This window comes from Trichosurus vulpecula, chromosome 4 (assembly GCF_011100635.1).
Source record: "Trichosurus vulpecula isolate mTriVul1 chromosome 4, mTriVul1.pri, whole genome shotgun sequence".
Classification (NCBI taxonomy): Eukaryota; Metazoa; Chordata; class Mammalia; order Diprotodontia; family Phalangeridae; genus Trichosurus; species Trichosurus vulpecula.
The window spans coordinates 433,248,248-433,265,543 of record NC_050576.1 but is presented as its reverse complement, the minus strand read 5'-3'; the positions used below and the strand labels follow the sequence as shown (position 1 = coordinate 433,265,543).

General features: G+C 44.8%; 1 protein-coding gene across 1 annotated transcript in view; it reads right to left on the bottom strand.

Annotated features, from left to right (window-relative positions):
* The window catches only part of LOC118846457 (LIM domain containing preferred translocation partner in lipoma), a 507,446-nt gene that overhangs the window by 472,179 nt on the left and 17,971 nt on the right, over positions 1-17,296 (bottom strand). The gene's annotated exons all lie outside the window — the stretch shown is intronic.

The following is a 17,296-nucleotide window of genomic DNA, read 5'->3' as shown; positions in this document are numbered from 1 at the left end:
GAAGGTGTTAGATGAGATTTCTTCCAGCTTTAAACCTAGCTCTAAATGTTTCATGGTCCTGGCATCTAGATGAGACGTAACTAGCTGTCACTAGTCACCATCCAAAACAATGAAGAATCATGACCAGAACTACTAGGCAGAACCAGAGAGCCAGCATGGCAACGGGAACAGTGACAGTAAAAGTAATAGTAATCCTAATCGTAATCGTGATCGTAATTGTAATGATAACATTGATATAACCCCCATAGTTTGCAAAGTACTTTAGAAATATTCTCATTTTCTCTTCACAACAGTCTTAGGAGGTAGGTACAATTATTATCCCCATTTTACAGAAACTAAGTCAGACAAAGGTTAAGTGACTTGACCAGGATCACATAGCTAGAAAGTATCTTGAGGATAGGTTTGCATTCATGTGTTCCTGACTCCAGGCTCAGTTCGTCAGGACCAGAGTTCAAGGTTCAGCATGACCAGTAACAAGCCAGCTGACTATGAACAAATAATTTAGCCTTTCTGGGCCACAGTCTGGGTTTTTTGTTATTTGTTTTCATTTTTTCAAATGAAGAAAGAAGAGGTTGGAGTAAATAATCCCTCCTGGCTCTTTCGGCTTGGACATTCTGTGATTCCCCTCCAGGCAGCAAGTACTCACAGTGGGATGTCCAGGACAGAGGACTGACGGCCTTTACACATGTGGTAATCGTTATATACTTGGCCAAGAGCCTTGTTTTAGCTGTTCACATCTGTATTTATGCTGACCCAGGCATGCTGGAAATTTTTCCACGTTCCAAAGTAGCATGCTCCGCATGATAGGGACCTCAGCCACGGTGGGGTTCTGAGAGCAGAGGGCTCCAGGCTTGCCTGTGGAGCCCCAGAAAAGCCAATGAACCTCCCTGCAGCCCAGGACCCACATATGCAAATCGATGATAACAAGACAGAACCTAGGGAGGTCTGAGCAGGGCACTCAGAGCTGGGGAGGGGGGGAGTGGAGAGTGGGACAGCAAACTATTTAGGAAGCATTTTGCAGCTTCCTCCAGATTCTTCCCCCTTCCAAGGAGCCAGAAACGTGAGAAGCAAGTGAACATTAAATGGACAAAGTACAACATGAATGAGGCAGAAAAGGATCTGGTGTTTTTCTGAGGAAAGACAGAGTTGGGGAGAGAAAGACAGAGAGACAGAGAGAGAGAGAGATACAGACAGACAGACAGACAGACAGAGAGAAATCAAAAGAGACAGAGAGAGACAAAGAGACAGAGACAGAGAGACAGAGACAGACAGAGAAGTGAGCGAACATTAAATGGACAAAGTACAATGTGAATGAGCCAGAAAAGGATCTAGTGTTTTTGTAAGGAAAGACAGAGGTGGGGAGAAAGACACAGAGGGAGAGAGAGAGACGGAGAGACAAAGAAAGACAGAGACAGAGTTAGATATGGAGGAAACAGGGAAACCAGAGGTTAAGTCACTTTCTCATAGTCCCACAACAAGTAAGCATCTGAAGCTGGATTGGAACTCAGGTCCTCCTGATTCCAGGGTCCAGTGCTCTGTGTACTTGGCCACCTTGATGCCCTTGTCACAACCCAGGTTTGTTATTACACTTCCCAGCATCCAGGTAAAGAAGTGAAGGGAGCGGGGGGCAACCAGCATCAAGGAGACAGCAGCCTCTTCGAAGACTTTGCAGAGAGAGAAAGGTTTGAGGGGGTAGAAATAAGGAGAGAGTATTTTCTAAGCATGGGTAGGGGGAGGCCTATGAGAGTCAGCCAATAGTGGGATGAGGTGGGGTTCAGATATCAGCCCACTGTGACTTCAGAAGAAAGTGTGTAAAAGGGAAACATATAACCCACAGCTAGTATGGAAGGTTGGGAAGATTATGGCAAGCCTTCGATGGAGGCTAAAAGAAAGCTCTATATTTTATGTTAGAGAAAATAGGAAGGCGCTTAAGAATTCTGAGCAAGGGAGGGACACCTTAAGACTTATGCCTTAGATTCCTTCCTTTTCATTTGTGTGGAGGAGGTAGACCAAAGGTAGACACTAGAAACCAAGAGGCCAATGACGAGACTACTACCACCACAGTAGAGATGAGAGGTGGGAGGGGAGGGCTGGACTTGGAGTATGCGGGGAGGAGTGGAGAGGCAAAAGACTCTTACGGTGATATTGTGGAGGTAACATGGACATTTGACAATGGAATGGATATGGGAAGTGAGGAAGAAGAAAGAATCAAAGAGGACAATCAGGTTTCAGGCCTGGGCTACTGGTAGAATGATGGCGCCTTCAGCAATACCTGTATATTAGGAAGGCAGAATTTATGATTTCAAAGAGAATCTCATATGTGCCTAAAAGGTCCGGAACCGCAGGATATAAGGAATTCTCTAGGCAGAAGGCAGGAGAACTAAAGCATGTATTTACACTCCACAATAACAAGCCCACAAACCAGCGTCCCCATTTTGATATTTTCATCTAAAGCTTCCAGGCCCGATAAGTCCGCCTTACAAGGGTAACCAGGAGGTCACAGAGAAGCGAGATGGTATAAGGCAAAATCGTATACATGCTTCCCCTCTACGGTAAGAAGATTACCCACTAGCCTCTAGTCAGCTCTGCTACCGGCAGCTCAGCTTCGGCTGTAGGCGTCTCTGGCTCCAACCGGAAAAGGAAAGGAGGATCTTCAAGCTGTCCTCTCCCCTCTTATAGAGTCTTTGACATCATCAAGCGCTGCCTGAACGACCAGGGCTGATTGGTTCTTGACTTGGCCCCTCCCCCAGCGTAGACCACGTTAACACACCTCCCCTCAGCCAGCGCCAGGACTCATCACACAGGAAGCTCTGGTCCTGCCCCGGAAGAGCAAGCCCCAGCGTCCAGGGAAGCTCAACGAGGCAAGCTGAGTCATTCAAAGAAAACAAAGTCCATTCTGGCTACAACCTGGGGAGTTGTGAGGGGAGGAAGGTTGAGGCTGGTGGGGACAGGGATGAGTTCAGCCTTGCACTGGTTGAGTTGGAGCATCTAGGAGGACATTCAAGCAGACATGTCCTGAAGACAGCTAGAGATGGTTATTGGAGCTCAAGGGAGGGTTGGAACTAGGCATGAAGACTCGAAAGTGACATTTAAACACATGGGAAAAGATGAAATCATGAAAAGAGAAAAGACAAGAGGATAGACTTGGGGACATATATTTAAGATGATCCTAATTAAGTTGCCCTGGTATGTTAATTCTGAATTTGTCTATTGTTTTCCCTTTAAACAAAGTCTAGAAAACACATTCTTCCAGTCTACAGTACATGAACACAGGAGAAGAAGAGAAAAGAGGAAGTCAGTATGGAAACAGTCAACAAGTGAAGGTGACAAAAACAGAGGTAAGGGAGAAACAGCTTAGGTCTAGAAAGTAAGGAAGGGGTGCAGGGGATCAAATGGCGATGGGAGTTGCTAATGGGTCAGTGTCAGTGAGGCCCAGCCTCAAGGTCTGGATTCTTCATCTAGGGTTCAGTTCAGTTCAGGAAGAATGGATAAAGTGCCTACTATGTGCACATCACTGGACCTGGGTGATGATGCCAAGACTAGGAGCTTATGGTCTACAGGGAGAAATGCATGATGCAAAGAGATGAGGTCATGTAACTTATGTTATGAAAAATCTACACAATCATTTGGATGAGAGAAAGCTAACAGGTCCAGAGGTGCCTGACAGATGCCCAGGCATGGGAGGTAGGCACTGAAGGAAGAGAGGAGGGGGCTTCCCAGAAACAGAGGTGAAGAGGAGGAGCATTTCAACCATGGGGAGTAGAGGAGAGAAGGCTTCAGCCTGCTCTGAGACACGATGGCAGGAGACAAAATCTCATGCATGGGGAATATTATGTAAGCTTGGTTTGCCTAGGAGTAAATCAAGCAACAAACATTTACTAAGCACCTACTTTGTGCCAGGCACTGTGCTTGGGTGTTGGAATAAGACCAGAAAGATGAGAAGCATAGGGTGATTTCAGAGGGATCCCAACCCCGAGATCAATGGCAACAAAAGAACATTGAGCTTGTTGAGGTCATGGTGGATTTTTTTCTTTGGTTTTTTGTTGTGTTTTAGAATCTGACTTATATGAAAGGGAGTTTGTTGAGTCAGACTGAGTAGGAAAGAACCTTGGCCTCTGACAAACTTTGAGGGCTGCCACCTTCTTCTGGACTTTCAGATGCCAAAATGAATTCTCAATTTGCGTTAAGTTGTATTCCTTTAAAAAGAAAACACAGTTTTCAGTAGCAGTTCAGAAAACCTATCCTTCAGTAATTTAACTGTCATAATACAAACTTTAAAAACATGTCCTCTTCCAAAAGGGACTTAGTTGTTTGCACTGGGAAGAGTGAGGAAGGTGATTTGTAGGACAGATACCATCATGGAGGGGGAATATTTTCCTTGGAAACGTTTGGACTTTGGGGGACATGAGAGTCATCTATAAGAGCTGGGAGGGTTATCCTCTTTAAAGGGGATCAGTCTTGTTCTCTTCTGCCCCAGAGGACGGGCAGAGAATTGCAGAGAAGCAAACAGGCTCCTTACAAAGAATGACATCCCCACCTCGAGAGCTGCCCCAAAGAGGAATGCACTGCATCAGGAGGTGCTGAGCTGCTTGTGTGCTGGGGAAGGCTTGGAAAGCCTTCCACTTCTTCTCTGGATTCTTTTGCAGTTGTACATCTTTGTTGCACTGGCCAAGCTGCTTTTATCAATCTTGGTGTCCCTAAGTGAAGCACCATGGCAGCATTCTTCATGTTATTTCACCTGCTCCTGTATTAGATTCATTTTCATCATTTACCTTCCATGCACACAGGTAAGAAGAGTGGGCATGATGGAGGTTTAAGATTGCCCTGGCTCTGTTGACCTTGGTGTTTGAGTCTCAAATGAAGGAAGATCCCATCAGTCTATCTATGGTATGACCAGGCACTATATTTGAGATAGCACCGGATCCTGGTTTATGAGCCTGTGGACAAGTCCCTTCATTCCTCTGACCCTCCTTCTCCTCATATGTAAATGGGTCCTTGGATTACTTACCCTGAAAGAGCTTTGCTGTCTGGAGTGGAAGGTCACTGGAAGCTAAAAAATGGCCCTCAGAAGTGGTGAGGAATATGGAGGGACATGGCGATTACAGGGCAGTGTGTTCACAGGATCACAGGCTGTGAAAGGAACCTTGAAGATAGTTGGGTTCAGACTCCCAAGTTACGGTGAACCACAAAGAAGCTCAGTGAGGTGAAGGGGCTTGCCCATAGCAGGTGACGAGACTTAACCTGAGTCTCTCCATGCCAAAGGGTCATTGATCTAAGAAGGTAAGAGTCGGCAGGCCTGGGGGGAGGTGAGCGGACCACAGAAAACAGAGATCCAGGAGCACTGAGTTTGTAGTTCAAAGACTCAGTCTCCTAATTGGTCTCTATTTCTGTGATGCTTACTCTAGTTCAGCATTAATTCCCACCTCCCCCCAGAAAGTGAGAACATTGGACTACCGAACCTCTAGGATCTGTCTCTTCCAGCTCTAAATCTATGCTCCTGGGACACTCCTGGGCCTGTTTCCTGCTTTGTAAAATGAGATGATGGACCAGGTGGCCTGAGATCTCTTCCAGCCCTAAATATGTGATTCTAAGACCAGGGTATGAAACCTAATGCTTATTGGCTATCTGAGTAATCTCACTTTACTTAGCTGGCCTCAGTTTCTCCATTGTAAAACTAAAGGGCTGGACTGGGCCTCTAAGAGCTCTCTCAGCTCTAAATCCTATGAAACAAGGACATCAAGGTTCCACTGGGAAAGGTTCCCTCAGCGTTTGAACAAGGAAGCCCGAGGTTGCTAAAGGCAGGTTCCGGAGGTTTCATTGAGGAGATTTATTTCTTTCTCCCTTCACAAATCAGGAAGAGGAAAGAAAGGGAAAAGGTGCCTGGGCAAGGAAGCACCCAAAACTACTGTGGTGAGAGGCTGCTCACGAGTCCCAGCATCAAACTCACTAGCAAGGGGGAACCTTCCTACCACAATTACTGAGTACAGGCCTTGGGAGCCTAGGGCTTCTTCCGGCTACCCTCCGCCCACCCAAGTCTCCTGACCAGGGACTTTCACAATTACAAAAACCTCCAGGAGGGGCTTTCTAGTGAGTCCTTCACAGATAATTTCTTAGAGCATAATTAAGGCTTTATTAAAGATCAATTCCAGTGAACTTGGGGTAAAAATAAAAGAGTTAATAATTTTATGCAGCTGGCTCTCCTCCAGCTTTTCAGCTCTGGGTTGAGTTCACCGTGCATCTGTACTATCTTTCCTAGATACACATGTAGCTGGACAAGTTCTATAGGCATTTATTCAGATTCTGTCAAAATCTGAGTAATTGACATGATTCATCCAGCTGATCTCTCCCATGTCTAAATGATGAGGACAAGCTCCTTTGGGTAGTTACCCATCTCCTCCAGGAGGGGCTGATGACTTCTTCAACAATGCCCCCACACACACAGGGCATCTGGGAGACCTCACCCCACATAGGGAATCAATCCCTCCTCAACCTGGATTCTGCCTCCATGAAGGCTTGGGAAAGTCTTCGGTAATGTGAATTATCAGAGGGTCATTAACCAGGATTATTTCTCTTGTTACACTTTCCAAAGATCTCTAAATGATCTTCATGCATGGATGAGAAAAACTTCACTAGAAAGAGCCAAGAAAGAAGGTGGTGATTTGTTCTGTCGAGTCAAAGTTTATTTTTAAAAATGAACAATAAGAACCATGGGATCTTTACATTTTTTGTTTTGGAATTACACTCATGAAAACCTGTTTATTCTGTATTAATACCTTCAGAGAGACAAGCTAAATTCTTGTATAGATGACTTTTGTAAAAGCCTAAAAACAGAAGAACAATCATGATTGTCAAAAGCCATTTTAACCAACTATTAAGCACAGTGGAACCTCCACACTTGAACTCTGATGTCACAGTCCCTGAAATGTGCCAAAGGGAAAGAAATAGCCCTAAAGAAAATGAAAACAAGAAAAGCAGCCAGATTTGACCAAGTTTACAGAGAGGAGACCTATGCTGAAGGCTTCTTAATTGTGAGAACAAAGAGAGACTAAAATATAAGGCATGTCTAGGATAGAAAGATAATAAAGGCACAGAAAAAAAAATCTCAGAACTTTTTAATATCTTAAAAAGGTGACTAAAAGGATGTTAATAACTGCCAGCCTATATGTTTACTCTCCCATTTATAATATATATGTATATATATATACATCATATAAATCATTATATATTATAATATAAGCCATAGGAGTGGGAACTAGCACCTGTGTGAACAGCAAAGATTTCATGCAAATAATGTTGCTTGGTAGCCCTGCCTTGAAGAAAACCAGTGAATCCAGGAAGACCCTTCCCTGCATGGGGGGTCAGGGGGAGGCAAGGTGTGGAAAGGAGGGAAGCCCACTTTGCAGCTAGGGCAAAGGCAAGAAGACAAAAGAGGAGGAAAGGAGGATCATGTAGGAGGAATAGCAAGACTGCCAGGTTGGCTGGACCATATGGCATGTAAAGAGGAATGAAGTTTTGGAAGATCAGCAGAAGCCAAATGGGGAGGGGCTTGGGATACTAGAATGTTTCTTAATTTCTCCTGGGGTAATGGGGAGAGACAGGAGTTTCCTGAACAGGGGACGGGTCTGGTGAGACCTGTGCTTCTAGAAAATTATTTTGCAGCTAGGTGAGAACAAAGCAACATCACACCCTCAAAGGCTGCTCTAGGGCAAAGAAGGTTACTCAAGCCCAAGTGGTCATACCATGAGTACAGTAGCCTGTAGATGTGAATCCATTTACTAGATGAAGCTGGGATGTTTTCCACCCAGTCCAACAGTTAGGTGCTGCATCTTCTTAAGAAAGATGGAGGAGGAGAGAGAGACAGAGACAGAGAGAGAAAGACAGAGACAGAGACAGAGAGACAGAGACAGAGAGACAGAGACAGACAGACAGACAGACAGAGACAGAGGCAGAGCCAGAGTTGGGGGAGGCAGGGAGAGGGAGAAAGACAGAGGGAGAGAAAGGGAGAGGGAGGGAGGGAAGAAGAGAGAGGGAGAGACAGAGAGAGGGGGAGACAGAGAGAGAGAGAGAGAGAAAGAGAGGGAGAGAGGGAAAGAGGGAGAGAGGGATAGAGAGAGGGAGAGGGAGAGAGGGATAGAGAGAGGGAGAGGGAGAGGGAGAGAGGGAGGAGGAGGGGGAGAGAGAGAGAGAGAGAGAGAGAGAGAGAGAGAGAGAGAGAAGTCTACAACAGAAGATAAGACTCTCCCTGAGCCAGATTCCTCAAGGTCCGCAAGGAAGGAACATCTCTTAGAAACTGGGGTGAAATTTAAATATGTGGTAGAGAAAGAAAAAAAAAGACTTGGTTATGAAAGGTTTAGGAAAGCATTGGAAAGATTACTCAGATGCCCTATGACTATGGGGTTAAACTCCCTGGGTAGGTCAGGACAATGAAGGGCAAACAATGACTTTTGACGTTCCATCTATTCAATAGAAATGTAACATCCTTGAGGTCAAGGGTCATTTTTCATCTTATTTTAGTGTTCCCAGAGCCATCCACAGCTAGACTCCTGCTAAAAATTTCTGCATTGGATCCAACATGGACCAAGAAGATCTCAAGACAAGGCATGTAGCCATCACCATAGCTGGCTGTCTTCTGTATAAAAGCCCTTGATCTTAAAGTGCCACCAGAAAAGAGAATGTGCATGGAGCCTCCAAGATCCATGCCTGCCAAATGACCCCAAGCATACTGCTTCCAATGGCACCCAAAAGAGACCACCTTTTAAACAAGACACAACACCCAAATGCAACATCACAATCAACAACAAACTGAGCATATCCTAATTAACAAAAGGCTCTAGAATGACCTTTTTTAATACCACTGAGGGTCCCCCTAAGAAAGGAGTGGATTGCATTTTGGATATGAGAAGTGTCTGGGGAATTGGTCTTTTCCACAAAGAGTGCAGTGCACAAACAAGAAAAATTAAAATTCCCCAACTCCTTGTTCTTTGGGCTCAGGACTGTGCTAAACACTCCTTCATCTTGACCTTTTAGCCTGCCTATACCCCAGGCAGAGGAAAAAAGAAAAAAAAAAAAAAAAGATGATACAGAAGGCTACATCTTCAAGGAAAAGAAAGCCCCTGTGAGGTGTTCATAAGGAGGAACTACATCCTGGCATATGGGACGGCTTAGGGCAAAGGCAAGGGGAAGCAGCTGGTGTTGCTGTGCAGGAAGAGCAGAGAAGGCCATTTCACAAGGGATTTGTCATCCCCTCACAGGGGACAACCTTGGCTACAGAAGGACCAGTGAGTTCACACCTTTTAAAGGATGTCTGCTGTCCAAACCTAGCTGGTGGCACTGCTGAAAAGCCCAACGATCCCTTCACTTCTCTATCAGTGTTAATTGCAAGGGAGAAGAAAGGAAGTGATAAATGGACATGTGGAGAGTAAAGGGGATGGCCACGTGCTTGTACCAGGCCCTCTGTTTACAGCCTAACTCATCAAAAGTTTAAGCTTCCACCAAGCGTAGAAACCTCTGCCTGAGTTCTCTTTCAGCAGACACTACATCCACCACACAGCCTCGTTACAAGCTAGACACACCAGGTCAGGATCCTTGGAGCCCTGGAATTCAAAACAAATGAGGAAGAAGCCTGCCTTTGCTGCCTGGGCTGGAGCCAGAGGAATCAGCTCATGTAGCACAGCGACACTAAAGTGATGATAAAAGAAACCAGGACAGGAGAGGTCAGGGAGGACTGTGGAAGGATGGTCACAGAATTCCATGATCACAGATTTAAAGCGAGGTCATCAAGTCAAACCCTATGGTCTTACAGAGGAGGAAACGAAGGTCTGGAAAATCCAAGTGACTTGCCCAGAGTGAAAGAGGGAGCAACGAGAGATTTGAACCCAGGTCTTTGGATTCCAGACCCAGGGCTTTCAACTATGCCATCAGAATCCCAGCTGGGTGGCCATAGGAATGATGACCTTCTTCATTGGTTAAATAAAAAATAATATTAATAACTGTACCACCCACCTCCTGGGGTTGTTATGCCACATGTAAATGTGACAAATTACCACATAAACCTTCAAAAGTAGGCTATAAATCCCAGCTGCTGTTATTATCAATCTTCTTCTCACTCTCCGTGCCTATTCCTTAGTTCAAACCTTCATTAATGAAATAACTTAATTGGTTTTCTGGCATCCAGTCCCTTCCCATTCCAATCCGTACTCGATGCAGATGCCAAACCAACATTTCAACACCCTAAATCTGTCCATGACTTTCCCCTGCTCCAAAACCTTCAGGAGCTCCCTAGTGCTTCTAGGATGAAATGCAAAATTCTTGCGTTGCCCCCCGCTGCCCTCCCCAGCAGTCAGTGTCTTATCCTTCTTGAAATGGCATCGCATCGTTCTATATCTCCTATGGATTTCCTTACCTGTTTACAGGCTGCATCCCCTCCCCCCAACCCAATAAGTAAAACCAAGAGTAGAGACTAGTGTGCTCCCCTCTGTCTATCCCTAGTTCCCAGCATAATGCCCACCTCATGGGAGGTTCTTCAGCACAACTGGAGCTCAACTGTAACAATGGGTCATCAGCCCTAGGAGTCCAAAGCTTGGTCCTGGTAAATAACAATCACGCATCTGAAGAGAACCCTTTCCTGCTCCTCCCTGACCCCCACTGCTGCTAGCACCTTCGCCCTGAAAAGCATTACCAGGAATACATGGACTTACTTTAAATCCCTTCGGTATGGTGTCTCTTCCTACAGACTGTAAGCTCATGAAGGTAGCAATTAGTCACAGGTCTGTATTTGGACCCCCAGCACCTACCACAGTGCCTGGCAGGTAGTAAGCATTGATACTTGATACCTGATCTACCAGGACCTGGGTGCCCATAACCAGATCCAAGACAATGAAACAAAGGCCCAAGTTACTCCTGCAGGAAAGGGCAAGGGAAGGGGGGCTGTCCCCCTCCTTGATTTCCTTGCATTTAAAAGCTGGGGCCTATGAAAATGGGGGCTTACTTGTGACAAATGCTCATTTCGGAGCTTCTTAACACTAGCCCCCCAGAGCAAGGGTGAGAGAGAGAGGAGTAGGGATGCACCCATTCATCTCCCCCATGCCAGCATCTGGGAATCGCAAGCCTTGAGCAACATCCCGCCATACTGTGATGAACCCCCGGCTCTCCTGTTGATTAATCCGTCCTCTGTCTTTCTGTCTCACTGTTTATTAATGTGCCCAGCTAGCTGCAGCCAGCATGGCTGGGCACTCATCCTGGCTTGCTGTAATTCAGGGAGAGACAGTTGGTAGGGAGACGTGGGAAGGGCATAAGGGAGGAGGGAGGGGAAGAGGAGGGGGAACCAGCACACTGCCTGAGATTAAATGAAGGCCTAAAGAACTGACCCCCCCCCCACAAGGTGGGACAGAGCTGGTGCTGCCCCACTCACTTACTGAACAGGCCCCAAGTCCATTTCTGCTCAATTTGATTTTTTTTAAATACGGTTCCACATGTGCAGATTGACTCAAAGATCTAGATTCTGGTGACTGACTCTCTTTAGCAGACAGTCCTCCTATGGCATTGTGAGATCTGTCAAGACCATTCATCTAGAAGTCAAGAGCCCAGCCTTGGCCCCAGCTCCCTGTACATGACCTCAGCCAGGCCTTCCTTTTCTCTATACTCCATTTCCTCATCTGGAAAAGGGGGAGACTGGAGCAGATGGTGCCAGAGGCGCCAGCCTGCAGGGACATTCCAAGAGTCTCCATCCGTACTTCACCTTCTCCCCACCTAGTGCTCTGGGGAAAATGAAGGATGCATTGATGCTGATAGTCAATGGGGGTACCAGCTCCACTAGAAAAAGACCTCAGACAAGGCCCTTTCCCTTCTTGGGAGTCAGAGGAACTACCCGAGTAGAATATTGTTTATCTGTATTGCTGTCATATTGGCTTGATGTGCTAATTGGGCTGCACCCCGCCCCATGCTTCTTTTTTATTCTGTTACAAGGGGTGGCTCTCTGGGTATAGAAGGGAAAAGGATATATTTGGGTGATTTCAAAACAAAAGGGAAGAATTTTTTTTTATGGAAAAAGAAAAAGGCTACAGAAAAGGAGAAGAATCAAAGACGAAGCCAAAAGACAGTTTTCTTTAACAATACTCAGTTTCATGAATCTACATCTGAAAGAGGGCTCAGAGACCACCAGGCCAGCCCCTGAATTTTCTAGAAGAGGAGACTGAGGCCCAAAAGAAGATGTGAACTCACTGGTCCAAGTTCACACAGCTTTAAGCAGCAAGTGGGATTTGAACCCAGGTCCTCTTGATACAGGACCTAGGTCTTTTATCACTGCGCCCCTCAGATACTTGGGAATCCCTTTCCTTACATGGCATCACTTCATCTTCACAACAGCCTTATGAGCGAGGTAATAGAATTTTCCTCATCTCCACTTTCTGATTTCAAAACCAAGGTTCTTTCCACTAGACAGCACTCCCATTCCAACTGGACTATTTTATAGCTGGGAAAATGGAGGCCAAGAACAGTGACATCACTTTCCCAAAGTCATGCTATTAGTAGCTGAGCTGGCTCTAGAGACTGAAATTCTTGAACACCAGCCCAGTGGTCTTTCCAATCTGCCACAATGCTTCTCTCAAAAATAAGCATGAGGTCTTGTCCAGATCTCATTCCCCAAACCTCTGCCCACAATGGAAATTAATCTGATTGAACACATTTGGACACTATTACCCACAAACACATCACTTTGGCCTTAGGGACCAGCATCTAAGGCTGACTTAGGCACTGTCCTTCCTTGCTCAGGGATCACTTCTACAGGATACAGAGATCAGCAAGGGGCTTGAGGACTTTCCCCGAAATCAGTCCTCCTCCAAGCATGGATGGAGGCTAACAGAGGCCATTAGGTATTCAGTTCTGAACAGTAAACAGGGTGTACCATTTCAAACTCCATGAAAAGCAGCTTTAAATAGACTCTGTCTAAAGAGAACATAATGTGGAGGACCGAGCCCAAGCCCAAATCAGGGGCTGATGTCCCAAGCCAGGGAAAACAGCCAACACAACCGGTAATTAGCAAATGTGGCTCTTGCCTATACCTCTAGGGGCCAGACCATCTACTGCTCTGAAGGAAGTGCTTGGATCTTCCTGGTAGACAACTATTAGGTTGGAATTCCACAAATAATATAATAAACACATTCCCCTAGAGGAGCCAAGCTTTCCCATAATGGAAGAGATTTTCCCACCCCATCTCTCCACATAATCTCTTGTTTTGCCTATGATAGCAGCCCTCCAGGCTTCAGAAAACTGATCGAATCAGGGTAAGCTTGTAGGTATATACTATACACACACACACAAACACACATACACAAACGCACACACACACATATACATATAAAATATGTCTGTGTATGCATGTATGCATGTATTATGTATATGTATGTATGTATATGTGTATATATATTTATATATACATAAGTATATATGTATATATATGTATATATATATATATATATATATATATATATTTTTTTTTTTTTTCCTAAATCAGCCAATAAACATGAATTGATGATCTATTATGTACTAAACACTGTGGAGAGGAAAACAAAGCTCCCCTCAAGGAGCTTACATTCCATCAGGGGAGACAACGTGTAGATACAAAGAAATTAAAAAGAATGAATCAATTTTCAATAAATCCATTGGCATTAATTAACTGGGGGATGCCCATTTACTGTCCCCTGTGGTTTCCAAAACAAGATAACAATGGACATTTTGGAAGAGGCTCACAGGGAGGGCTTGGCAGGGATACACAGGAAATGCTTTATTTTTATTTCCTTTGCTTTTCCTACTATTCAAAAGGAATTTATTTTCCGTCTTCTGCAGGACTCTACATGGCATAGCAAGACGCTTCTGATATGCAGTGAGACATGAGGCCTCTTCTACTTCCTTCCATCTCCCTTTGCATGGGCTGGGGGAATACCTGTCTATGTCTCATCTCCCAACTCTATGCCTCTCCCTCTTCATTACCTCCTTTAGAGTCCTTAAACCTCCTTCCAAGGGCCCCCTTCACTATCAGTTCCTGCAAGAAACATATCCAGATTCCTCCTCCCCACTGAAATTATTCTTTAATGATCTTTCTGTGCATGTGTTGAGATGTCCCAATAATAAGCCTTTCAAGCACAGGAAATGTTTCATCTTGGGTTTTGTATCCCCAGAACTGAGCACAGGCCCTGGCACATAGTAGGCACTTTGTAAATGCTAGTTAATGATTAAAATGATACCCAGCAAAACAAGAAACAAGGGCCACTGGGAGGAAGAAGATGCTAGCAATGAGGAAAGTGCTATGGATGAAGGTCACAAGCCCCAGATGAGGGACCAGAAGGGTTTGATCCAGGACTCAATGCTGCTGTGATCAAGATGGTGGTGGGCCTAGAGCTACACAGTGGGCTTTTATCAACTCAAGCAGGCCTCAAACTAGAAAGTCTTGGAGCTGCCACAGCTAAGAGCCTCTGACAAGGAGTAGCCAGAACGTATCCAGTGAGTCCTAAGCCACAGAGACGTTCCCAGCTGGTGGCACGAGGTTTGAAGGAAGGAGAACGAGCCGCCCTGGAGTGTGGAGTGAAGAAGCAGCCCTTACCCAGGAGTGAGTTCTATTTCTGACAGCATTGCTAAGGGGGCGGTCTGTTACTGCCCTGTTTGTGCCAGCTGCCTATCAATAATTCCCAACAAGCACTTGCCAGGTGCCAGGCACTGGACTAGGAGTCAGGGAGACAAATAAGTGCTTAAGTTAAGATTAGAAGGAGCAAAACCCAATTCCCTAACAGAGATTGAAAATGAAACAAATTATTTTGTTGCTCAAAATAAAATTAACAGTAGTAACATTATTGATATAAATGTTTGTATGATAATATCAATATAACAATATTAATAACGATGGCTGCTAGAATTTACATAGTGCTTTTATATCACGCAAAGGACTTTTCAAATAGCTTGTTTTAAACTCACAACAACTCTGTGAGGTAAATGCTGGTTTTATTCCCATTTCACAGATAAGGCAACTGAGGCAGGCAGCAGTTAAATGATCACATAGCTGGTAAATGTCTGTGGTTGGATTTCACTCGGGTTTTCCAAGTTCTAAGTCTACTGCTCTATCTACTGAGGCACTGAGCTGGTTAGAGAGAGAAAAAATAGGCGGGGAAGCAAGTCATCAAGAGATCCTAGAGAACATTCTTAATTATTGATAAACCTCCAAGAAAAAACTTGGTCCTTACTAGAACAGGGCTCTGGATGTAAGCAACAGGTTATAGGAAGACATTTAAATTAAAAATATCTCTCTTGTCTCTGTCATAAGTCTAGGCTATTTATAAGGTCATTAAACAGGTGAGACATCACACCCTGAATTCTTTCAGGTGACAAAATTCTATCACATTCATATGGTTATCAGTATCCTTCAGAATGTTTGTTAAAACAGTATATGAGTTCCAGTTAATAATTAGTTGCTAAATTAGGATAAAGCGATGTGGGGGAAATGATTCATTATATTGTCCAGGAAAAATTATCATACTGTTTAAATCCAACGTTATGTCTACACCCAGAATGTCCCTGACCCCAGTAACTCCCAAGGAATGCTGGAGATGGCTATAAGGTAGTTGGGGTTCCCCCAGGTCCTAGATCTACCCCAAAAAATCTTCCTTTAGGTTACTACACACTGAACCTGTGATGAGTTCATTAAGTTTGTGTTTTGGGTTCCCTTGTTTTTGGACTTTAAATTTTACTAAATATTTACTTTTACTCATGTCTATCCCAATCTACCTTGTTTTCCCGTTGCCTTCCTGGGCACTTTGTTCAACTGTGTACCTGTGGTTGGTGTGCACGCACCCTTGTCTAAATCCTATACAGTGTAAACCTTCCAGAGCCTGGACAGGAGGCTCCTTTCTGGTTTGGTCACCTCTACCAAACGATCAAATACATTCTTTTCTAAAATTATTTCAGATTTTGGGGTCTGTTCTTATAAACAACAGAGATAACAAATTTGCACATCTTAAACTGCAGAGGAAGAGGAGAAAGAGGAGGAGGAAGACAAAGATGTCAGGAGGTCAGAAAAATCTGTTTGGTCTCTGTTTAAAAAAATGAAGAAAATTCTGTTTGGAGTAAAGTGAGATTATAGTATGGAAAATATTTCAGAAAAACCCTCCCAAATGATTGGGAAAATGGAGACATAACCATCATCCACAAGCCTTCTGGTTTTCTCCTCAATATCTCAGGGGACTTTTCTACAGGGAGTCGCTGCTGTCAGACACCAGACACTGAACAGTTCACTTGGCCTTTCCAATGGTTCTGTGGTTTGCAGTTTCCAAAATGTAATGATGAATGTGTTCCTTTCAGAACAAAACCTCAAACGCCTTCTCTCTGACCTTTTCTCATTCGATAAGGTCCTGTCCAGAGAGCTCTTTGGACAATCCAAGCAGGAACATGATTGAGGGGGGCCAGCGCCTAGGTCTCTGGATGGGTTGGACCCAAACACCAAACCTCCCACTAGGGGAGCTTATGTGAAGTTCTGTGTCTCGTGAGCTGCTTACTGGGGTAGGACAATCGGCTGGACAGTGACTAAAGCAAACTAGAGATGTATTTACTAGTTGTATGATATCTGGGCCACTCATGGAACCACAATGAGGCTCTAAAATAAGGATGGACCAGATGTCGTCTGAGGTCCCTTCCAGCCCTGACTCTCTGATCCTATGTTGACTAAGCAACTATGGCATTGTAGCTAGTGCTGGGCACAGAGTCAGGAAGATCCCAGTTCCAACCCTGCCTCAGGCACTGCTTAGGGAGGTAGCCCTGGACAAGTCACTTGTCACTTCTTTTCCTCAGCAGTAAGATGGGCTTAGCACCTGCCTCAGAGAATTCTTTTGGGAACCAAATAAGATAACATATGCAAAGTGTTTTGCAAATCTTAAAAATCTATACAAATGTGGACTATGATTACTGTTAGAAAGGTCTCTTCAGATACTAGCTGCTTTAGGAATAGCTCATTCAGATTTCTTTTTCATTTTTGCCAAGTCAAAGAGACGGCAATGTCTCTCTTAGCCCCCATGTGATGTTCCATAGCTCATGGTCACAAGATCATACGTCAACATTGAAGGGACCAGAGAGACCATCTCATCCACCCCTTCATGATAGAGGAGAGGGAAATGAGGCCCAGATGGAGAGTAAGTACAAGAGCCAGGTCTGTGACTCCCAATACAGGCTCTTTCTAGCGCACCCCACCCCCACATCTTCCTCAACCATGCACTCAATCTACTGTTAGCCCGAGCTCCCAAGGATCAAGTCACGCTGG